The 25423-nt window shown below is 44.5% G+C and overlaps 1 protein-coding gene across 1 annotated transcript in view; it reads left to right on the top strand.

Annotated features, from left to right (window-relative positions):
- Positions 1 to 25059, top strand: part of ATXN10 (ataxin 10) — a 216792-nt gene extending 191733 nt beyond the window's left edge. Inside the window, exon 12 of the mRNA XM_068113270.2 lies at positions 24833 to 25059. The gene's annotated coding sequence lies outside the window, so the exon portion shown is untranslated. The remainder of the gene's footprint in view (positions 1 to 24832) is intronic.
- Positions 25060 to 25423: the final 364 nt, after the last annotated feature.

Genomic DNA, 25423 nt, shown 5'->3' on the forward strand with positions numbered 1-25423 from the left:
CCCCCCACAACATCTCGATGGGATTTAGATCCAGGCTTTGACTTGGCCATTCCAGGACCCTCCATTTCTTTCTTTTCAGCCATTCCTTGGTGGATTTACTGGTATGTTTAGGGTCATTGGCATGTTGCAAGGTCCACCTTCGGTTGAGCTTCAACTTTCCAACAGATGGCCTCGCATTATCCTCAAGCACCCTCTGGTACAATGAAGAATTCATAGTGGATTCCATGACGGTGAGCTGCCCAGGCCCTGATGCAGCAAAGATACCCCAAACCATAATATTTCCACCGCCATGCTTTACAGTTTGTATCAGGTTCTTGTGGTCAAATGCTGTCTTTGGTTTTCGCCAAACATGTCTTCTGGTACTGTGGCCAAATAGCTCTACCTTTGACTCATCTGTCCAGAGCACATTGTTCCAGAAGTGCTGGTCTTTGCCTAGGTGTTCATTGGCAAACTTTAGTCATGCCCTGATGTTCTTTCTGGACAGCAAAGGTTTCCTCCTGGCACACCTCCCATGTAGTTAAATCTGTGCAGCCTCTTTCTAATGGTAGACTCATGCACTTTGACATCAACAGTGGCAAGAGCTACCTGTAGGTCCTGTGATGACATTCTGGGGTTCTTCGAGACTTCTTTCAGCATCTTGCGGTCTGCTCTCGGGCTGAACTTGCTGGTGCGGCCTGGCCTGAACAAGTTGGCAGTTGTTTGGAATCTTCTCCACTTGTAGATGATCTTGCGGACAGTCGAATGATTGATTTCAAATTGTTTGGAGATCTTTTTTAATCCCTTCCCAGACTCGTAGGCATCTATAACCTTCTTTCTGAAGGCCTCAGAGAGCTTTTTTGATCTAGGCATGGTGATGCCGCACACTTCAACAACAAAAACCAAACCAAACTAAATGTCTGAGGTTTAAATAAGACAGGGTTCCTCCAAGATCCTCTCTAACGATGTTCTAATCATTTGCACCTGAGCTGGTGCACCTGATTCTAATTTTAGGTATTTGAAGTAGTGATAAATGTAGGGGTGTACTTACTTTTTCCACATGCGAAATTTGCATTTTTGTTTATTTAAATTATACAATGGACTACAAAATGTAAATGTTTCATGATATTTGTTATACTAGGGCATGCCCGTACGTGGGTGCCCGTTCCTTGCCAAAAACAAAAAAAAACGCTACCCGTACGCTCTACCCCGCCCGTACGCCCGTACGCCCGTAAACAAAAAAAACAACGCTCTTCGCTTCCGCCCTTCGCTCTGGGAGAAATAATGCGCATAAGAAATCGAGAAATTATTATTTTCTCCGGAAGAAATCGAATTACGAACCGTAATGGCGCACGCGCTCGGCTCGGCTCGCAACAACGCGTTCTGTGATTGGCTGCCGGAAGTGAAGTCTTCACTGTCCGGAAGGTTGCAAATCGCAGTTACGATGAATCGCAAATTAGTTTTAATTAGTTTTAAAACATAGTTTAACGCCAACATAGTTTGCCAACGTGAAATAAATGAATACGCTCTCAAATGTGCCGTCCGAGGCAGAGTCTGTTCGCCACGTTCGGCACACGTGATAGCTCGCTGCTCTCTGATTGGTTGAATCGTTTTTTGGACATAGCTCGGTAACTACTTGTCCGATTAATTTCAAACCTTGAAAAGGCACATCCTCGGGTCCCCAGCAATATACCTGGCAAGTTGCAAGTATATCGGACCCGTGGTTGTCGAGAAACAGCGGTCACAGACAAACAAACACACACACAGACATACACACATACACACACACACACACACAGAGATTAGTGGAATTATAGATAGATTATATCACCTTTATCTATCAATATTGTTGAAATGAAGATCAAATAGCTGTATGTTGAAATATGTTGAAAAAGTCAAAACTTTACATGGGGTGTACTTACTTTTTCATGTGACTGTATATAATATATATATATATATACATATATATAGGTGTGTATGTGTGTGTGTGTGTGTGTGTGTGTGTGTGTGTGTGTGTGTGTGTGTGTGTGTGTGTGTGTGTGTGTGTAGATATATATATATATATATATATATATATATATATATATATGTTCTATATAGTGAAATTGGAGGGTTTCACTATATTTTCACATATATATGTGGTGGTTTTCACATATATATATATATATATATATATATATATATATATATATATATATATATATATATATATATATATATATATATATATATATATATATACAGACTTGACATTTAATATGGAATATATTTTTTTTCTTCACTTGGGTTTACTTTCTTAACTCAGTATATCAATCTGATGAGTTTCTTTTACACTTTGGTGATTTATTTGTTAAAAGAACCATGTCACTGATTGTCTGTCGCAGCAAGAAGTCAACAACAGGATTATATCACAGGTGGCGTGACAAAATGTACGGACAGGTGCATTTGATGATTGGCTTCACAGTCGGGTATACAAGGGTTGTTGCGTTCTGTATTAGTGGAAAACAACTGCTGCACGTCTCCAAAAGTTATTGCCGCTTCCTCTGGAGATGGTCCGTCAACTCGACAATGCTGTTTGTCATGGAGTGGTGGCTTTACGAAATTACGGAATGAAATAGCGTGCTATTGCTCGGCAGTATGGCATCACTCAAGGTCAGGTGTCATAGATCCTCAAACGAAATGCTCAGAGGGGTGTCCCTACTCCAATACCGAGGCCAGGACGTCCCCGCAGAACCACAAGGAGGGATGATCGCCAGCTGCACCGGTTAGTCCGCAATGGCCGTACCAAGTCAGCTAATCGGCTTAGGGCTGAGTATTGTCACTGCATGGCAAGTGATTCCTGTCCAAACCTTGGCAAATCCCGTGAACAGCATGCCTCAACGTGTACGTGCTCTCCTGAATGCTCGTGGGGGTTACACGAAGTACTGAACTGTAATTTTACTGTCCGTAATCCCAGTCGTAATTTAACTTTTGTTTTTGTTAAAAAATATTTTGGCTAATGTGCAAAATAAAGAGATACTTCTGGAAAACGCGTACAGAAGTTTAACAGAGTACTGTCCGTGAATTGAGTTCGATGTCAGTTTAAATCACTTTCAAGGATCAATTTATTTGTTTCGAAATGTCAAATGTGGTTTTTGTTTCTCTTAAAGGTCACATTAACAAAATCTAGAATAATTTCAACATAATTCCAATTAACTTTTGGTTCTAAGACATCTTGAAAAGTAAGTTCACCCCCACAAAAACATTATTCCATATTAAATGCCAAGTCTGTATAGTATATATATATATATATATATATATATATATATATATATATATATATATATATATATGTGTGTGTGTGTGTGTGTGTGTGTGTGTGTGTGTGTGTGTGTGTGTGTGTGTGTGTGTGTGTGTGTGTGTGTGTGTGGGCTGGACACTTAGTGCGGATGGGGGTAGAGAGAATGGGAAAGAGAGCGGATAGTTTGAGGGAGCAAGGTAAGTGGAAACAAGGTCGACCATGGTTGAGAGGGGAAGATTGTGCGAGGAGGGATATCAATAACGTGGGGGTGGTTGGAAAGTGGAGAGAGTTGGCTGAGGACAGGGGGAAGTGGAGGAGTATAGTGGGTAAGGCAAGGCAGAAGCATGGTACTGTTGGACCTCACCCCTTTTCGAGGGAAGCAGAAGAAGACGAAGAATAAAAGCGTGAAATCACCTTATTTGTTCAATCCGTCGTTGCTTAACATTTGGTTCCTTCAGAAAATGATAAACCTGCAGGTATGACTCTCTTAATAATGATTACAATATGGAACGAAACACCATCTTCACAAAACGATGGCAGCAATATTGTGAGAGTGAAAAGGCAGGGCTGTGTTCCATTACCAAGCACCTTGTGGAGCGTTCTCCAGTCCCTTAAGGGTGTAGTACAGGTGAACAGGTGATTTTTTTTTTTGATTTTTTGTTTTTAGCTGAACAGTTTCCTTATAGTCTTATAAACAAGAATCATGCTATTGGAGGTCATAGAATTACCCCTAATTTATTGTTATCTTTACACGCAATTTACAAGAAATATAATATTTTGCATGAAATTTGTTATAACTTGGGAAATGCATCATTCATTTGGGCTGAAATTTGGACAGGATATTCAGAATATCACTTTCTTTAAAATGATGAAGGCTTTTGTTTATAGGAGTAGCCATTGTGGATTTATTGAAGGACAACCAAGTTTTATCTGGTAATTGGCATAATTAGCTAATTAGTGAACATTTGACATAATTTCACAAAATCCTCTCATCAGGTAGTAGAGTAACACATGTATAATACATGTACCAAGTTTTGTGTGAAAAGAATGATAGGTGACATAGAAGATAGAAGTAGAAATGTGTTCTTTGTTTTTCCTTGTTTTTTATTGATGGTCTAATTTATGCAAATTATATGCATGTAATATGACAAAGAAGCGTTGAAACTGGTCTGAGTTAAAGCCAAGATTATATCTTTCAAGAAAAACTGAAAATTAGATATTAACTTGACTTTGTTTTTGTGTAAAGGCCTCTCAAAGGTACCTATGTAGTTTTCTCAATTTTTCACCAGTACTACACCCTTAAACACTCAAGCAAGCACGCCATTGAAATGATTGATAAAGAATGGCAAGCGCTCTCCAAGCTGATTGGTAATGGAACACACCGGAAGCCGTACGTTGTCATGCCAATGTGACGTCACACTTCGATGCTCTTTTGTGGTGTGTTATTTTAAAGATCTGATTAAAACTTTGTTGTTATGGTACAGGTGCAATACCCAAGATAGAATGTTGCTTCCTCCCGTTGGAATCATTGTAATTGCTTCAACCATTATTGTGCTAAGCAGGATGACATTGATAAACAAGTCTGTGGATGAACAGTTCGGCGATTTTGCGATCCCTTGATTTGGTGTATTTTGGCCTCTTTTTCATTCTTGTTCAATATGAAAACGTTCAAGAATAAAAGGTACGACTTTCAAATGCTTATGACATCACTCTATAGTAGTTTTTACGTGTATCATTTTGGATATATTTGAATGTGTGGCTATTGTTTTCCCGTGCGATCCCTACATATGGAGTACCACTGTACTCCATGATAATTCAATTGAAATAAAATCATGTTTTAAAAGTTGTAGGAATTTCTTTTTGCTGAAGTATACCGATGCACCTCATTTACACCACCTTATTTAACACGTTAAATCAGTTATTCGTGACTGTTGTTTGTGGCATTTATAAATTCTAAAAAAAGTAAGTGTCCTGGTTGGAATGCTTTTCAATTGTGTTTGATTGCTAGACAGACAGACAAGAACCACCTTTAGAGGCCATTCTTCCCCGCAGAGCAGGGGTCGGCCATTTTTGGGCACGTGGTCCCCTTTTTGATGCAATGTTTTGCGGCCAGAAGCCCTTCCTGCCACCAACCCTGCTAGTCGCCTCTTGCCACACACAGGGAATTGCCAGTGAACTGGTACTCAATTTGCACGACCTCGGAAGTATGACAGGCTGAGGCAACCCCCCTGGTGTTAATTCAGCGATCGACCGGGATTCGAGCCCAGGATCCTCGGATCCCAAGCCGGCACCCTAACCGCTAAGCCAACACCAGGTTACTGCCAAACAGACAGACAGATTAAAACAATTAGCTGACTGGTCTAACTAAAACAATGAAAACAATTTGCATGTGTACTTGGGTACAGATTCTGTACAATTTGCCAAATTCAGAGCCAAAGTACTACTAAACTGCAGGTTCGTGTTCCGATTCATGTTCTACCATTGTCAAAATTCAATTGAAATTAACTAGTTCCTTGATCATAGACTAAGGTCCATTGACAGACAGACACGGTGGAGCTATTGCTTAATCCGGCGTATATGCGCGCGGGGTAATGAACCACTGCCCTCTCGTTACATCGTCCACACATCATGAAATAAATTGCGACCTCACCCCGAGTCATTGGTCTCCCATTCGGGTTCTGGAACACTGGGGTGAACCCAATCCCATTGCACATTGCCCTCTGTCGGTGATACTCATCATTAACAGGCGCGAATCCCTACTTGCTCTCAAGTTGTCTTTGGCGCTTTCCGTTCCAAATCGCGAGTCCTCATCGAAATGTCCTACTCGATGAATGTGATTATACCCATAACGATGACGTCATAATGTGATGTCCCATTAGCTGTCGGACACCCTTTTTGCGGTACCAGATCCCAAGTCCGTTTTCCACATCGCTGCGAGCGGAATGGACCAAAACGACAGGATTCAAACCAGGAATGTCCACGTGACCGAAAAAGGTACATACCACAAACGTAGGCAGAGGAACCAAACGCAGAGGAGACTGTGACTGATGCAGTGCATGTCGCACTCGCTCTTCACGCTTCCAATTCTTCTGCAAAAGGAAATTGCTCTCGTTCCTCATTCATGGCTGCTGGTTATCCAATGATCATCCCAAACGTCACCTTGATAGGTCTTCCATGCTCCAGGCTTGGTCACAGTGAACTGGTCCACGAGGTCCTCTCTCTCTCTCTTCTTTCGTTCTCCTAAGCGGTTGAAAGACCACGACACTTGACGTGGACCTTCACCTTCTTGGTTGGGCCGGGAAATATGGACCACACAGCAAACCGTTCTACGTTTGTGAAACGATCTCCTTAATCCTTCTTCCGACTAGGCCCTCGCACGAGACACAGGTATCTCTGGAGAGAGTTTCTCGTTTTGCGTCATGAAACGATCTTTGTGGAATTTGTCCCAAAACCTTCAGTCTGTCCTCCTCTTATTTTTTGTAACTTTTTCTCCTTTTTTTTTTTTTGCAGTTCCTCTGGCCACCCCCAGATCTTGTTGAGAGAGAGAGAGGGTGTGAAGATGACGTTCAAAGATTGTTTGGCACCCTCCCGCCGCTCTCCTTCCCATTGCCCTCATTACCTTATCCCCTTCCCTCTCCGCCATTCTCCCTCCTGTCCACACCCACCCACCCACATCATCACATCACATACGGTACTCTCCCTCCTTTTTCTCAGAGACGACAATCAAAGCCTTTGAGGCGGAGAAAAGAGGATGAAGGTGGAGGCGCGAGAAGAGTTGGGGTTGTGGGAGGGTAAGGGGAGTAAAGAGGTGTTGAGTATAAGGGGCGGGGGTCGTGTTTAACAGCTCGGGACCGGGTGCATACCGATGCGTTTTCTCCCAGAGGCGGAGGGCGCCCAAGGGACAGAGTCAGATCTTCATCACAGTCGATCGGGTTGGTCCTTGGATTACCTGGAGAAGAGATATGTTATAGAGTTGGGGCAACTGAGATTGGGGGTGGGGGCAAGGGGGCATTGTGTTTGGCTCGATCAACTTAAATTGATGATATTAAACTGCATTTTCTCTAACCATTGTCTATCAATAATAGCAGGGGCGGATCTGGGTCTTAAAAGGGGAGGTGGGTGGGAGGTATCACCACTGCTATCCTTCGAGGGATTTTAACGTCCATTTCCTGCCATATCTTTCTATGTGTCGTAGTTCGTCTCATTAGTTGTATTGAAACAGGTGAGTAAACGTCATTTAGAACTTCCTCCTTCTGCTTCCGCTGCAGTCATATCTGTTTGAGAGCAAAATACAATGACCTTGATTTGATATCCGTGATTTAAAAGTAAATAGACTTAGTGAATCTCCTCTAGGCCTGTTTGGAAATAAAAAGGAAATGCTTGTGATAGTTAAAATATCTACTAATGTCCTTGCAATTCATGTAAAAGCGCATCTGAGGCGCCTGGTAGTTGTAAATTAAATCAAAACATTTCTATGTTTTACTTTTGAACCAGCCGGAGGTTCTGGAGTAGTTCAGTGCTGCCAAAGTTGCAAGGATGACACGCACACACATGGTGGTTTGCCTTTGCCAGAAATTTTAAATCTGTTCATTGTGCCGGCGATAGCTCGCCGACTCTTCACGAACCTTCACGTAACCCTTGCCTACAGAAAACAGACTTTTTTGGGGAACTGCGGCCGCATTTTCCATCCAATCATCGTGTAACTTTGTTGAAAAAGTATCCACGGGTCGGCACTCCTATGTTGAAAGTTTCATGTCGATTGCTCAAGCGGTTACGAAGGAAACGAATTTAAAATCCGATAAAGGTGTAAAAGTGAGGGGGGCCTCGGCTGACGTTCCACAACATGGTCAAGAATGGTTGTGGACGCCTATTACTAGTTACTTTGAGCTGTCCACCCGAAGGATTACTAGTTACTATTACTAGCCTATTACTCGTTACCTTGTGCTGTCCACCCGAAGGATTACAATTACTAGTTACTATTACTAGCCTATTACTAGTTACTTTGTGCTGTCCACCCGAAGGATTACTATTAGTAGCCTATTACTAGTTACTTTGTGCTGTCCACCCAAAGGATTGCTATTACTCGGTTACTATTACTAGCCTATTACTAGTTACTTTGTGCTGTCCACCTGAAGGATTGCTATTCCTCCTTACTATTATTAGCATATTACTAGTTACTTTGTGCTGTCCACCCGAAGGATTACTAGTTACTATTACTAGCCTATTACTAGTTACTTTGTGCTGTCCACCCGAAGGATTGCTATTACTAGTTACTATTACTAGTTACTTTGTGCTGTCCACCCAAAGGATTACTAGTTACTATTACTAGCCTATTACTAGTTACTTTGTGCTGTCCACCTGAAGGATTGCTATTACCAGTTACTATTATTAGCATATTACTAGTTACTTTGTGCTGTCCACCCGAAGGATTACTAGTTACTATTACTAGTTACTTTGTGCTGTCCACCCGAAGGATTACTATTACTAGTTACTTTGTGCTGTCCACCCGAACGATTACTATTACTAGTTACTATTACTAGCCTATTACTAGTTACTTTGTGCTGTCCACCTGAAGGATTGCTATTACTAGTTACCGTACTATTATTATCCGATAACTAGTTACTTTGTGCTGTCCACCCGAAGGATTACTATTACTAGTTACTAGCCTATTACTAGTTACTTTGTGCTGTCCACCTGAAGGATTGCTATTACTAGTTACTATTATTATCCTATTACTAGTTACTTTGTGCTGTCCACCCGAAGGATTACTAGTTACTATTACTCGCCTATTACTAGTTACTTTGTGCTGTCCACCCGAATGATTACTAGTTACTATTACTAGTTACTTTGTGCTGCCCACCCAAAGGATTACTATTACTAGTTACTTTGTGCTGTCCACCTGAAGGATTGCTATTACTAGTTACCATACTATTATTATCCTATTACTAGTTACTTTGTGCTGTCCACCTGAAGGATTACTAGTTACTATTACTAGTTACTTTGTGCTGTCCACCCGAAGGATTACTAGTTACTATTACTAGCCTATTACTAGTTACTTTGTGCTGTCCACCTGAAGGATTACTATTACTAGTTACTATTACAAGCCTATTACTAGTTACTTTGTGCTGTCCACCTGAAGGATTACTATTACTAGTTACTTTGTGCTGTCCACCCGAAGGATTACTAGTTACTATTACTAGCCTATTACGAGTTACTTTGTGCTGTCCACCTGAAGGATTGCTATTACTAGTTACTGTACTATTATTATCCTATTACTAGTTACGTTGTGCTGTCCACCCAAAGGATTACTATTACTAGTTGCTATTACTAGCCTATTACGAGTTACTTTGTGCTGTCCACCTGAAGGATTGCTATTACTAGTTACTATTATTATCCTATTACTAGTTACTTTGTGCTGTCCACCCGAAGGATTACTAGTTACTATTACTAGCCTATTACGAGTTACTTTGTGCTGTCCACCTGAAGGATTGCTATTACTAGTTACTGTACTATTATTATCCTATTACTAGTTACTTTGTGCTGTCCACCCGAAGGATTACTATTACTAGTTACTATTACAAGCCTATTACTAGTTACTTTGTGCTGTCCACCTGAAGGATTACTATTACTAGTTACTTTGTGCTGTCCACCCGAAGGATTACTAGTTACTATTACTAGCCTATTACGAGTTACTTTGTGCTGTCCACCTGAAGGATTGCTATTACTAGTTACTGTACTATTATTATCCTATTACTAGTTACGTTGTGCTGTCCACCCAAAGGATTACTATTACTAGTTACTATTACTAGCCTATTACGAGTTACTTTGTGCTGTCCACCTGAAGGATTGCTATTACTAGTTACTATTATTATCCTATTACTCGTTACTTTGTGCTGTCCACCCGAAGGATTACTAGTTACTATTACTAGCCTATTGTTACTTTGTGGTCCACACGAAGTGAAAAGCAGGGTTAAGTGATCGGTTGAACGAGTACGTACTAGAACGACACTCGGTGGAGAGCATACCTCCGCCAATCTGAATAGTTTACGTTTTGTATTCCACTGATAGGCCACGGATCTGCATCAGGACCTGAACCAAAATCGAAGCGGCTTGTTTTTGTCATCGAACCAACTCATCCACCGAGTTTTGTCATAATCGGTCCACAACTTTTTCGGTCCACAACCTTTTGCAATATCATGCCATATTGTTTGTGGCCCCGTTTCTCAATGGTGAAGAATCTTACCCAACTCATCCACCAAGCTTTGTCAAAGCTCATGCATAGCTTTCTTTAACATAACTTTTTGAAATATCGTGAAAAATATCATTTTTGTCCCTATCTCTCAGTTGTGAAATTTCACTTTAAAAAAAAAAAATTCTCGATACGGATCCCAATCTTCACCAAAATTGAATCAATCCGTCCTTGTTGCACACCCAGCCTGTCCACCATGTTTCGTCCGAATCTGTCCATAACTGTTTTTGAAAAAAAAAAAATTTTTTCAAACCAAAAAAAAAAAATTCATAAAATTGAACATAATTCCAATCAGGAAACTTACTGTTTTGAAGGACGTCATAAAGGACAGTAATGTAGTGTAAAAGAGGGTGCATCAGCGGTGGTAAACTTCCGATTCAATGCTTATGTTGTTGTTTTTCTACATGCATTAAAAAATTTTTTTTATTTCATTTGAATTATATATTTGAACACTCTACTTAACACAAATTGCCTTGTTTGCACTTCCCTAAACCTTCAGTTTAGTAGTACTTGCGCAAAACTTTACTCTGTCTCGACCAATCATATTGGCTGTGTGCTCTGAGGGCGGATTAACAGCAAGATTCAGACAAAATGGCGGCGCTTGCAACCACAGAGCTATCTTCATCGAAAAGATATATTTGTTTTGTGCATCTTTTTCTCAAAGATCGTTCCAAAATCGTCCGTTTCTCCAAGAAGAGTTTGCAGAAGACTCGGCTCTGGACCGTTCCGTTTAACCCATCGGCTTCAAATGGTTGCCGTCACACCTGTTCAAAGTTCACGAACAAAGCTAATACAGATCATGCTCAGAAACGCAAAGCAAGAGTTGAAAAGACCCTCCCATTCCATTTTTCTCAAGACTTTTTTTTTTTTTTTTTTTTTTTTTTTTTTTTTTTTTTTTTTTTTTTTTTTTTTTTTTTTTTTTTTTTTTTTTTTTTTTTTTTTTTTTTTTTTTTTTTTTTTTTTTTTTTTTTTTTTTTTTTTTTTTTTTTTTTTTGTATACAAGATCGAGGCTCGTGAAAGAGCAAACATTAATCACACAAAAAGACAAACCGACACACAAAACACAAAAAACAAGGGGAGCGGCAGACAAGATGGGGAGAGAGGGGGGAGGACACAAAAGAGAGGGGGAAGAAGGGGAAGGACACAAACACAACATTTGAGAGCAGGGACATCGGGAGGACTTGGGGGGAGGTGGGAGAGGATTAAAACATATGAACACTGCAAGGACTCTGGGGTGAATTACCGGGGGTAGAAAAGATCAAGGTTTTCGATGGGGGAAGATAAGAGATGGTGGTGAACAGCTGTTTTAAAGACCTGGAGGGAGGAGTGGGATTGAAGGGAGTGGGGGAGTTTGTTCCAGAGGCGGGAGAAAAGGGGAATGAAAGAGTGAAGGTGAGCAGAGAGCCTAGACTTTGGCAGTTTAACCATAAGAGGGTTGCAGGCAGATCTTGTGCGACCTGAAGGAATATTGGGGGGACAGAGCACAGAGAGAGCTGGGGGAGCAAGGCCGGAGAGGAGTCGGTAGAAGACAGAAAGACCACCTACCTGCCTGCGGTGAGTGAGTGAAAGGCCCTCAGAGATAGCTTCATCGCGGGAGATTCCAATGATTCTGAAAGCTTTGGATTCAACAGCGTGAAGCCGAGCCAGGTGTGAGGCAGGAGCACCAGCCCAGAGGGGGGAACAGTATTCCATTGAGCTGCGGATGAAAGCCTTGTATGTGGTGAGGAGCTCAGGTGTGCCAAGGAAGGACTTCGCACGACGGAGGATGCCCAGTCGGCGACTGGCTTTGGAGGCCAGCTTGGAAATGTGGTTTTCCCAAGAAAGATCATGGCAGATAGTGAGACCCAAAAGCTTGAGCGACAGAACTTCTTGGAGAGGATTGTTGAGAAAGTAGATGGGAGGGTTGTCCAGTCGGTCCTTTCGGAGAGACATTGTAAGAATGTGAGATTTGTCAGGATTGAAAGACATGTTCCACTTGTTTGACCAGTCTGTGATTTTGTCCAGGTCTGCAGAGAGTGAGGAAGCTGCAGACTGCCGATCTGAGGGATGAGGAATGGAGCGACAGAGAGTAGAGTCGTCAGCAAAGAGATAGAGAGGATTTTCAAGAGAGTCAGAGAGATCATTGATGAAGACCAGAAAAAGCACAGGGCCCAGAACACTACCTTGGGGAACTCCAGCCTGAACAGGAAGAGGAGATGAGAGAAACCCATTCAGGGCCACACGTTGACTACGACCAGAGAGGAAGTCCGCCAGCCATGCATGGAGATTTCCATGGATACCAAAGGAGGAGAGTTTGGAGAGCAGAGCAGGGTGCCAGACCGTATCGAAGGCACGTGAAATGTCAAGGGAGACAGCTCTAATTTCCTGTTTGGCGTTGAGGACCTCCATCCATTGTTGAGAAAGCAGAAGCAGCATGTCCAGAGTAGAGTGACCAGGTCTGAAACCAAATTGATGATCAGAGATCAAGCCATTGGAGAAGAGGAAAGATTTAATATCTGAAGCAATGATGGATTCCATGACTTTGCTGATAATTGGGAGAAGGCTGATTGGTCTGTAGTTGCTGGGATCTGTTTTTGCACCTTTTTTGTGCAAAGCGGTGATGTTGGCTGATTTCCAAGCAGATGGCAGATGACCTTGAGCAAAAGAGAGGGTGAAGAGAACAGAAAGAGGGAGTGAAAGAGCAGAAGAACATGATTTTAGGACCCGTGGGCTGATGCCGTCAGGACCAGTTGCAGAATCAGAGTCGAGGGTTGACAGAAACTTTTCCACCTTGTCAGGAGGAAAGGACACAGAGTCCAGGAGCAGCTGGGTACGACTGGGTACGGTGGGTACAGAGAGGGATGGGTTTGGGACACAAGATTTAGAGGCAAACACAGAGTTGAGGCATTCAGCTTTTTCACGTGCGGAGTCAGCCGTTAAGCCGTTTGAGGTGAGGGAGGGGATGGAGGGGGAACAAACACCAGAAACAGATTTGACCAGACGCCACCAGGATTTGGAAGAGGGAGACAGATAAGAAAGTTCGGTCTTGAGAATGGTGAGATATTGTTTCCTGGCTCTCCTGAGGGTGGACACACACTTGTTTCGGGCTTTGTGAAAGGAAATGAGATTTCCTTCCGTTGGATTTGCTTTCCAGGAGACAAAAGCAAGTTGTTTCAGGGCAACAGCCTCACCACAAGATTCCGTGTACCATGGACGGGAGGAAGGGTATGACAACTGAAGACGAGATGGTATAAATCTGTGCATGAGAGAGAGCAATTTACTTTGAAAGAATTCCCAGGATGAGTTGATGTCAGAGGCGGTAGAGATGGGAGACCAGTCCAGATGATTGATGGCTGCTTGAAGACCATGCCAGTTGGCCTGAGTGAAATGCCAGACTCGTCGACGCTGAGGAGGCTCTCTGAGAATGGTCAGAGAGATGTCCACTTTGACAAGCACATGATCAGATGAGCCGATTGGAGCAGAAGAAGAGCAGCAGACATTTTCAGGGAAGTTTGTCATAACCAAATCCAGAAGAGAAGATGCTCCGTTGACTGAGATCCGGGTCGGGAAATTGACAGATTGTGTCAGTCCCAGTGAGTCGCAGAAGTCCTTTGCTGAAGAGCCATGGCTGGTGAGAGAGGTACCCACACCCAGCCAACTGGCATGGTGACAATTGAAATCACCACATATGAGGAAGAGAGAGTTGGGATGGGTAGATAGAAGTTGGTCCATATTATCAGACAGTGAGATGTAGATGGAGTCATCGCTGATTGGTGGACGGTACAACACACATATGAACAAAAGGTGGGAGCGAAGGGGAAGCCGTAGCCAAAGGTATTCCTGGGGGTGAGGTGGAGAGAGGGCAGTGGAGGGCGAGTGAGGAAGAGAGTTTTTTATAAAGATAGCAACCCCACCTCCAGGACGAGGCTCAGGTCTATCATACCGGAGGAGGGAGTAACCTGGGAGAGATACCAAGGCATCAGAGACATCATGAAGGAGGAAAGTTTCTGTTAAGCAGATCACATCTGGTTTGTCAGAAGCAACCTGTATGGAGAGGTCAGTCAAGTTTGAGCGAAGGCCCCGGATGTTTGAGGTCCATACCGTTAATGAAGAGGAAGGGGGAGCATCGGGTCCAGAACAGGGGGGGGGAGGGGTAGGGTAAGATGTGGAAGAGGAGGAAGAGGTAGGGAGAGCTGTTGAAGGTGTGTCAGAGATTTCAGAATAGCTTGGAGAAAGGGAAGAATGGGGCAGACAAAAGGTTTGATGGAGATTGGGTGAGGCACAGTGAGGTGTTATTTGAGGAGGGGGAAGAGCAAGGCAGGAGGTTTGGGGAGATGAAGGTGAAAGTTGGAAGGAGGAAGAAGCAGGGAGGATGCTTTGAGGAGGAGGGGTGAGAGGGGAGTCTAGGAGGGGAGGAGCGAGGGAGAGTCTCGGAGGGGAGGGGTGTGGGGGGAGTTTAGGAGGGAGGGGAGGGAAGGGGCAAGGGGGGAGATTTGAAAGGGATGGGTGATGGGGAGGATTTGGAGGGGAGGGGTGAGATTGGATTTTGAAAAGTGTACGATTCATGGGAAACGAACATTTTTTGCAAAATGAGTTTGAGACCTTCGAGTCAAAAATACGTTTGAGGACACTGGAGGAGGGATGGAGTTCTGGATAGTTTAGGGAATGTAGAAAGGAGGAACTGTAAGAGATGGTATTATAGATATTTTTTGGAATGAATAGATTTGGTGAGCAAGACGAAAGCATCCTTTTGTAGGCAAAGAAGAAAAGGGTGTTATAATATATGAGAGAAAATAGTTGTTCAGGGGAGAGATTATACATTTCTAACCGCGTGATCGCGAATGAAGAACGAACGAACAAATAAGAACAACAAATAAACGAATAAGACCTGGGAAGGAAATATTTTTTTGGGTTTTTTTTTTTTTTTTTTTTTGTGAGTACAGATATTAAACAAGGAGGACGGGGTGAACGACTGGTACGAAACAGAGAACGAAAATTATTTCAGCGCATTCGACGAATCGCTGAGAGAAAAACAAACCACAAGGTCTGAGACGGTACGGTAGTCTAAGCCTACGAGTACTAGGCCGCAGAATACTCGATACCATTAACCGACGATTGTGTATACATGAACGAAAAATTAGCACCGAAAATTTTCCAAAAGATACGCTGTAGGTACATACACCGAAGGATAGATACAGTCTCGACAAAAACACAATTGAGAATTATCACTTAACTTCGAAAGCGTGAGCGCATGGACAGCTTCGAAAAGACGTGACATCCAATCTTGCGCATGCGCAGACTTGTTGTCTGAACTCTAGTTATTCATGTGACAGATTGAGAATGACTTTCAGTGCAAGTGCTGCAGACCATGATGCTGCTCACCATTCATCAATATCTTTCAAAAATCAGGATACAATTAAAATATATAAATGATTTTGAATTTGATGTTTTGTCTGCTGGCATGAATGGGCAGAAACGATGATATATCTTTTGATTTGGTTCCTGTCCAAAATGAAGTTGAAACTCAAAATGAAGCTGATCAATGATTCAGATGGGACATTCTGAATTTTTATAACACGGGGTTAATAACTCGATGCTCGTAGAAATATTCACAATTCATGGGTTAAAACATCAAGTGTGAAATGATCAGTTGTAGTATTGCAATGAACCTCACGTTGATGTTTTATTTTAATTTAGTTTGGGTTTTACTGATTTCCACCTCAGCCTCAGTTTGCCCTGAGGAGCATTAATGTGTGTGTGTGGACACAAGACAGTGTGTGGACTGGCATTGCTTGTACCTCAAGGTCGTTAATGAGCCAGCTAGGTTTTTATTACCAACAATCCGACAGCAAGACTGATGCTGCTGACACTATACAACAACAACATGCATTTTAAGGCCATTTTCCCTGCTTGAGCGGGGGTTAGCCTTGCGGTCCCCATGACAATCTTCTCCATTTAGCCCTATTTTCTGCATCTCTCCTTGTTAACCCCCTTGCCCGCATTTCTTCCACCATCTTTAGCCAAGTCTTTCTCGGTCTTTCCCGTCCTCTACTTCCTTCTACATTCATTTCCATCACTCTTCTCAACCAGTCACTTTCATCCTTCCTCAACACATGACAAAACCATCTCAACCTGTTCCTCTTCACAGCATCAATCACGGGCTCTATTCCCATCATCTTTCGCAATTCATCATTTGTCTTCCTCTCTCTCAACAATACTCAGCACATCCACCGAACCATTCGCATTTCCACCCTTTCCAGCCTTCGTTGCTGCTCTACGTTCATTACCCATGTCTCGCTCCCATAAATCATAACACTTCTCACACATGCAGCATACACATTTCCCTTCAGCTTCAACGACACTCCCCTCCTCATCAGCACGCCACTCAGTCCCCGAAACTTCTTCCATGCACATCTAACTCGAGCAACCGTTGCCGAGTCTGATCCACCTTCTCCATTCAGCACGTCTCCGAGGTAGCAAAATGTTTTCACACCTTCCAGCTTCACGCCGTCTCCAAGATCCAACTCAACATTTCCTCCATCTGCAGCTCCCTCTGTGCACACCTTACATTTGAATGTAGCTGCCACACTGGTTAATGACCCGCTCAGACCACTACATTTTTGATGAACCCACTCAGCGCACATTGTACATTGAATGGAGTTCACTCCGACACCCTTCCTGCACACAGCACACGGCCACGTCCCAGTTCTTTCCAGCTCGCCACATGCTTTACCACTTGTCATTACCTTCGTCTTTCCGATATTCACCTTCAGACATTTTGTCTCCATACATTCCTTCCACTTGTTCATCTTTTCCTTCAGTCCATCCATACTTTCCGCAATCAACACCAGATCATCTGCATACAACAACTCCCACGGCAAACCCTCCATTACGTTCCGAGCCAGCACCTCCATCACAGCTACAAATAGTAGTGGGCTTAGTACAGACCCCTGATGCACTCCCACCTTCACCTCAAACTCACCACTGTTCCCGTCCTTCGTCCTTACAGCTGTGCGTGCTCTTTTGTACATTGCCATCACTACTCTGATCAACCATTCCTCCACTCCTAACTTCCTCAATGCCCATGTCACTACTTTGTGTGGAACCCTATCGAATGCTTTCTCCAGATCAACAAACCCAAGAAACAACTTCTTCCTCTTCTCCATGTACTTCTCCTGCAACTGCCTTACAATAAAAAGCGCGTCTGTCGTTCCTCTTCCTGGCATAAATCCAAACTGCATTTCGTCAATCTTCACTTTCTTCCTTATCCTCCTCTCCAACACCTTTTCCAATACCTTCATTCCATGGTCCAATAACTTTATCGCTCGATACGAGCCACAGTCCAGAGGGTCACCTTTCCCCTTGTATAGAGGGACGAGGGTACTCAGTTCCCAATCCACTGGAATGCGGCCTTCTTTCACCACCAGATTACAGATCTCTGTCATTCTCTTCACACCCCAACTTCCTGCTGCCTTCAACATATCTCCCACAACTCCCGTCGGCCCTCCCGCTTTTCTACTCTTCATTGCTTTTATCGCTTCCTCAACTTCCTTCTCAGTTATCTTCTCTGCCGGTCCTAAAACTGGGTTACTCTCTAGTTGCCATCCCATTCATTCTCTGCATTCAACAGCATTTCCATATATCTCTTCCATCTTCCTTTAATTCCATCTGGGTCCACAACGATTTGTCCTTCATCCTTCAAGCAACTCACCCCCATCACATCACACCTCTCTTTCGCTATCTGCTTTGCAATCCTGAATACCGCTCTCTGACCCTCTTCCAAATCCAAGCGTTCTCCAAACATTTTCCTACATGCCTCCTGAGCCTTTGCTACCTCTTTCTTTGCAGCCTTCTTGGCTGCCTTATAACTTTCATGCTCTGCTTTTTCTGCCCCCGTACCCTTCACCTTCTGCCACTCCTTGAACTTCTTCCTCTTCTCATCAATCCTCTTTCCAACTTCATCATCCCACCACCATGTTTCCGAGTGCCTCGGTGGTCCTTTTGTCCATCCACATACCTCACCAACGGTTCCCAACAGACTATCTTTCATTGACATCCAACTACTTTCAAGCTCAACCACATCATCCTCTACCCTACTCAGCCTCTCTTTTAATGCCTCCCTTACTTTCACCTCTTTCAACCTCCACACCTTCATTCTCGGTTCGTACTTCACCAGCCGAGCTCTCCTCGCACCTTTCACCCTTATGTCGCAGACAACCAAGTGGTGCTGTGAAACAGCCTCCTCCCCCGGGATCACCTTTGTGTCCCGGAGGTGCCCCCTATCTCGCCTACGCACCATCAGGTAGTCAACAGTTGTCGTCGACCCACCTGACATGTATGTAACAAGCTTATTATCCTCTTTCTGGAACTGCGTATTACAAATCAACAAATCAGCTCCATCAGCAAACTCCAAAATCCTTTCACCTTCTCCATTTCTCACACCATATCCGAAACCTCCATGAACTCCCTCAAAACCGTCCATACTCCTTCCCACATGTCCATTTAGGTCTCCTCCTACCACAACAACTTCATCATCTTTCACATTTTCCATTAGCTTCTCTATTGCACACCAGAACTTGTCCTTCTCTTCATCGCTCCGACCAACCTGCGGAGCATATCCCGAGATGACGTTCACCAAGAGCTTTCCAATCATCATTTTCACCATCATCAACCTATCACTCACTCTAGTCACACTCACCACACTGTCTACAAACTCCTCAGAAAACAGGACACCAACGCCATGCACGCCCTCCGGGCACCCTTGCCACATAAATTTGTATTTCTGTCCCTACCTACCCTTCACCATTCTCACACCACTTCCCTTCCATCTCGTCTCTTGCACACAACACATGTCCACTCTTCTTCTGACCAATACTTCCACCACTTCTCCTGATCTCCCTGTCATTGTCCCTACATTCCATGTTCCAAACCTCAGAAACCGATCTCCACTTCGGGCATCAGACGTTTCGTCGTCATAAATGGAGTGATTTCCACCCTTGCTTCAATCGGGTTCCCCACCTTGAGTTTTGACGAGAGGGAGTGGGGTCCCCCACGGGGTACTTTGGGCTGTACCCTGCCCATATGTCGTTGTAATTGTCATGGTTCTCTTTTTGAGGCAATGTTTTTCTGGCCGGATGCCCTTCCTGATGCCAACCCTTTTAGTCGCCTCTTACATCTACACGTAGGGATATGGTGTACCTATTCTAAACCGGGGTACACACTGGGAACACTATACAGCTATACAGCCTGATTTTCAGAGACATTGAATCCAAGTGTTTTATTCTGCAACCTTCAGCCAGATTTGAAGCCAATACCTTGGAGAGTACAGTCTTCACCATTTGGCCACCACAATGTTGTTTGAAATTATTATCCATCAGTATTTGTTGCAGTATCAAAGCTTAATCTGCATAGAAAATGATGACACTGAAATTCACTTGTTTTTATGTTAAATATTTTTCATAAAGGTGTCAAGACTCATGAAAAAGCAGAAAAGAGGGTGAAAAGGTCAACAGACAAAGTGGGGGGAAGCAAATATAGGTGGACACAATGATGCACCACAACACAAGGAGAGGAATTTCCAGTGAAAGGTGGACAGTCTCAGCAGGTGTAGAAAAGCTCACAAGTAGAAATGGCAGATACCTTGACGTTCGTAGGCAGAATACTTCAATGCCTGGAGGAAAGAGTGTGAGACAACAGATCCAGGAAGACAGTTTCACAAGTGACAGAAGGTAAAGACAAATGAAGGGGAGGTGGTTGCAATAAAGCACACCCAGCTGAGGAAAACTTTAGGTCATGCCTTAAGACTCACAGCAAGTCTGGCAATCATGAGGCAAAGCAAAAGGTCAAACTCTCCAACCAGTCTCCTTCCTCAATGTCATGGTAGTACCTTGTCAAGTCCCTCTATTGTATGCTACCGCTCCATCCTTCCCCTCACCTCAAATCTGCAGACTCTTTCCGAAACAAGGCTGAATGTCTTAACTCTGTAATTTCTGCTAAACATAGTTTACCAAACCTAACCTGTTCTGTCCCCATCTCATCTTGACATGCTCTGTCTATCCTTGGCCCTGCTTCAGGCATCAGTGTCCATGTTCTCAAATCCCACTCTACTGCTTTTTCTTCTCCTCTCTCTGCACCATTCAGCCTATCCCTCTTCTTTGGCTGCCTCCCATCTGCATAGCAGTCAGCAAACATCACTCCCAACCACCATAGGAAAGGTGCAAAAACGGATTTGATCAACTATAGACCAGTACGCGTACTTCTGTAGCGGTATCATTGTGCCGTTGGTTTGCCTAAATATGCTTCAGGTTTGGTTTAACAGGATTTCCCGACGGGATTTGAAAATTTTTATCATTGCGGTTTTTAATAAAAAATTGACTCGGAACCTAAACGTCTTTTCTTCCACACTAAACTTCCAATTCTAAGCAAGTCGTAGAATCCATCATTGCTGGCAATGTCGTCTTTCCTCTTTTCAAACAGCCTGATCTCTGAACATCAGTTTGGATTCTGTCCCATTCACTCAACTTTGGACATGCTTGTTCTTCATCTACAATCTACATAAATAACCTTGAAGGAACTGCGCTCCAACGCGAGTCGAAAGAATTGACGCGACCAAAGACGGAATTCGTCCGAGTTGCTTTATTGAAACCAAACAGCTCAGGTATTCTGACAAGCCCGTTTTTCGGGCAACAATATATATACACATTTATGTCGGGAAGTTTGCCCGGCAAAAGCTATACCGGGCATGCCCGGGTATCAAGGGCGAGCCTTGGAAAGGCGAGTCTGGACCTGCCCGGGCGTGTTTGGCTGCGGCCTGGCAAGTCGAGGCTGGGCGTGCCCGGGCGCTCTGGGCGAGCACTGGAAAGGCGATAGCGGGCATGCCCGGACGCTCTGGGCGAGCCCTGGAAAGGCGATAGCGGGCATGCCCGGACGCTCTGGGCGTGCCCTGGAAAGGCGATAGCGGGCATGCCCGGACGCTCTGGGCGAGCCCTGGAAAGGCGATAGCGGGCATGCCCGGACGCTCTGGGCGAGCCCTGGAAAGGCGAGAGCGGGCATGCCCGGGAAAGACGAGACCGGGCGTGCCCGGGAGGTTCGGGCGTGCCCGGGAACAGTGAGTCCGGGCATGCCCGGGAGAGGCGCGTCTGGCCGTGTTCTGGCCGGTGCAAGGCGATTATGTACATCCAGCGGTAACCGCTACAACCTCAACAATATTCTGGAAAACCCTTAACCTCCTTGCACATGACTCCACATTGTTGGAAGGTACCCCATTCTACTGATAGACAGACAGCACTTACTGTATGTCACTCTCTTGGTTTGGAAATGATTGGATGTTGGTCTGATAAATGAAATATATCCTTCAATCCTGGAACATCTCACAGTCTCACCCTTTCATGTCATTACAGAAGTATCATTAAATGAATGAATTCACCTCCCTATTTCCATGGACAGCCACTCAAAGAGGTTCAATCTTTTGAAATTCCATGCTGCACCATCAGCCATTACCTATCCTGGACCAATCATATAGCAAAATTGGCCTCCTAAGCCAGTCGCAGTCTGGGCGTCCTCCATCATCCTTCAAACATCAGAGCCACTCACAGTCTACAAGGCCTTTGTCTGTAACTCAATGGAATACTGCTCTCCTCTATGGGCTGGCACCCCAGCCATACGGCTGTAAGATATGTTGCATCACTGTACACTATGTTGCTGTATTATATCATCACGGCTGTATATGTGTTGCATCACGTCTGTCTCTCCTGGATTCTTTGGAATCTAAAACTCTCAACATTATTGGAATCTCCAGCAATGAGGCTGAAATACAAGGTCTGCTGCTATCATATTGCAGGCAGGTGTGGTGACCTTTTTATATTATTACCACCTCTCTTACAGATTAGCCCCCTCTGCTATCACAGCCATCTGATCATCCCCAATAATTCGAGGATGTACGCATTCTTTCAGTAAACCCCTTCTGGTTAATCATCCAAAATCCAGGCTAATTGCACACCTCAACTCTTTTATTTCTCACTTCTGCCATTGGCAGAATTGCATTCTAGAATCTATGTTACACCACTCTTCCTTTCAAGGGCTTCAAACAGACAGCTGATGGCTGTCTCGTGTAATGCCTCATCCTTAGCTCTCCATTAACACATGCGAACCCAAACATATTACTTGAAGGTTGCAGTGTATCGTCCCCTCCTCTTTTCCTGTTTGTTAATTCCGTTGCTCATTGTGTCCAAGAGTTTCCTGACTGGCCTACAAACACACCGTCCCGAACACTCACACTGTCCTGGCTTGAGAGAGCAGCATGGGCACAAGACACTATGGGCATTCATTAGGCCTGGTGAGATTTTGACCAGAGATGGTGTGGGCAGAGTATATGCACTAAGTACGGAAGTGACTCTAGTTGCGCAGGATGAGTGTGTGGGGATAGCGAGGTGAAGCTATCAGATAGCTATCACCCCACAACCATAGTTGGCCTGATTTGGAGATAAATAAAAAGGGATTTGAGGCTCAGAGTGTGAGTTGAAGGACCAAGAGTGTGTGTCAAGGAGCTGGGAGATGTTGTCAAGGAACTAGAGACATCAAGGAGTCATGAGATGGAGATCGGGAACTGGTAGGTGCTGATCAAGATTCTCGGGGAGGTCAGTTGATTGGGAGTTGCTGAGCTCCAGGCAGGCCATGACACCCATCTATATATATAAAACACAGTTTGTGTGTGTGTGTGTGTGTGTGTGTGTGTGTGTGTGTGTGTGTGTGTGTGTGTGTGTGTGTGTGTGTGTGTGTGTGTGTAATGTTACCGATAGACTCCTAAACGGAGAGGCTCACGTGCTTGATATTTGGCATAGACATGGCCATTGAGCCTGGGAAGAACATGGCCTACCTAAAAATATTTGACGAGATCCATATTTTTACCTCAGCGCATTTCAGCGAGGAATATTATACACGGAATCTGAGCCGGTGGCAGAGCAGCGCGCTGATTCGCTCAGAGCGATCACGTGATGTTCCATCCTTGCCGACATAATCTCAGTTACGCGTTCGCACGTAATTCAGAGCGAAAAGCGATTGCGTTTTTTCACATTTCAGCGAGGAACATTGCCATTCACACCACATAGGTTTTTTTTTCTTTCATCTTTAGATCCATATTTTTTAGCCATAACGTAGCAAACGTAGCGTAGCTAACGTAGCGTTAGCATAACGTAGCATAGCGTAGCGATCCTCGCTCAGGATCTTCGTCAGGTTCGCGAGCGAGTTAGCCAAAACGTTAACTCTGAGTGAGAATAGTTCTAAATTTTAAAAACTTTCATCTGATATTTGTGATTTATTTCAAACAAATTGTATTTCCCATCTACACGGCCATGTATTCCTATTAATCGTTATGTAAAGTACATAAATTGTGTGGATTACATCATTTGTGGATGTGATCAATTGCCAGTAACCATCTATAACCCTCCCCTCCCCTTCCCTCCTCCCCCTCCCTCTCCCTTTCCTCCCTCCCCCTTCCCCTCCCCCTACCCTTCCCCCCTCCCCCTACCCTTCCCCCCTCCCCTTCCCCCTCCACCCTACCCTCTCCCCTTCCCCCCTCCCCTCCCCTCCCCCTTCCCTCTCCCCCTCCCCTTCCCCCTCCCCCTCCCACTCCCACCTCCCCCCTCTCCTCCCCTCCCCCTCCTCTCCTCCCCTCCGCCCCGTTCCCCTCCCCTCCCCTTCCCCCCTGCCCTTCCCCTCCCCCCTCCCCCTACCCTTCCCCCCTCCCCCTACCCTTCCCCCCTCCCCTGCCCCCTCCACCCTACCCTCTCCCCTTCCCCCCTCCCCTTTCCCCTCCCCCTACCCCCCCTCCCCTCCCCCCTCCCCTTCCCCCCTACCCCTCCATTTCCCCCATACCCCTTCCCCCTCCCTCTCCCCTCCCCCCTCCCACTACCCACCCCCCCTTCCCCCTCCACCCTACCCTCTCCCCTTCTCCCCTCCCCTCCCCCTCCCCTCCCCCTCCCCTCCCCCTCCCCTCCCCATCCCTTCCCCCTCCCCCTCCCTTCCCTCTCCCCTCCCCCTCCCCCTCTCCTCCCCTCCCCCCTCTTCTCCCCTCCCCCCCTCTCCCCCCCCCCGTTCCCCTCCCCTCCCCTTCCCCCTCCCCCTCCCGTCCCCCGCCCGGCAATGCCGGGTACTTCTGCTAGTACTACATATTTGCTCAACCTGATTGCCCGGCCCTGCAATTCTGTATGAGTTGGGCGTGAAATCTGAATTGTTGCTCGTGTTTTATAGTCTGAAACTGTGAGATTTAACTTTTTGTACACCCCTTTCTCCACTTCTCCCTTCTCTCCTCCCCATTCCTACCCCCATATCATCTTCCTTTTCCTCCACAGAATCCTGTGTCCAGAACAAACTCAGAAACTTTGCTCTTGTGGAGAACTGAAAAGCAGAGGACTAAATCGCTCTCATTTCCCGATGGTGTCATTCATGTTAATTGTGTTACGTTTGTAAGTAAAGCTTTAAGACTTTGTTGCACTCATCTGTACATATTAACTGTTTATAACTTTATTATCATGCAACATCACTTTAAATTGCTGGATTAAAAAAAAAAACTGTTGAATTATTTGTGAACAGCAATTTTTTATTGCCTGAAGCACAAGGTGACTTTAAATTTTGTGGAATAAATTTTTAGTATATATTTAACTGGTCCATCTTGTGGTTCCTTTCCTTTTTCATTTGCATACAAATTGTTCCATCGATTAGTTAGTCAGTTGGCTACATTGCACTTACATGGCAATGCAACGGGACAGCTCCTCCAAAAGGCTGTCTTGTCCAATGATGTTGTTTTATTTAAATTATTTATCGGTTGATGCAATTGGGTGCTTCAGGTTTTTATGATGCAGCCATCAGGTAGAATAATGCATACATTTTGTTCCCACAGTTTTAATGAAGGAGATGAGGGGCTGGTGTGCTACGTTCAATTT

Source organism: Myxine glutinosa, chromosome 4 (genome assembly GCF_964187855.1).
Source record: "Myxine glutinosa chromosome 4, kmMyxGlut1.1, whole genome shotgun sequence".
NCBI classification, from domain to species: Eukaryota; Metazoa; Chordata; class Myxini; order Myxiniformes; family Myxinidae; genus Myxine; species Myxine glutinosa.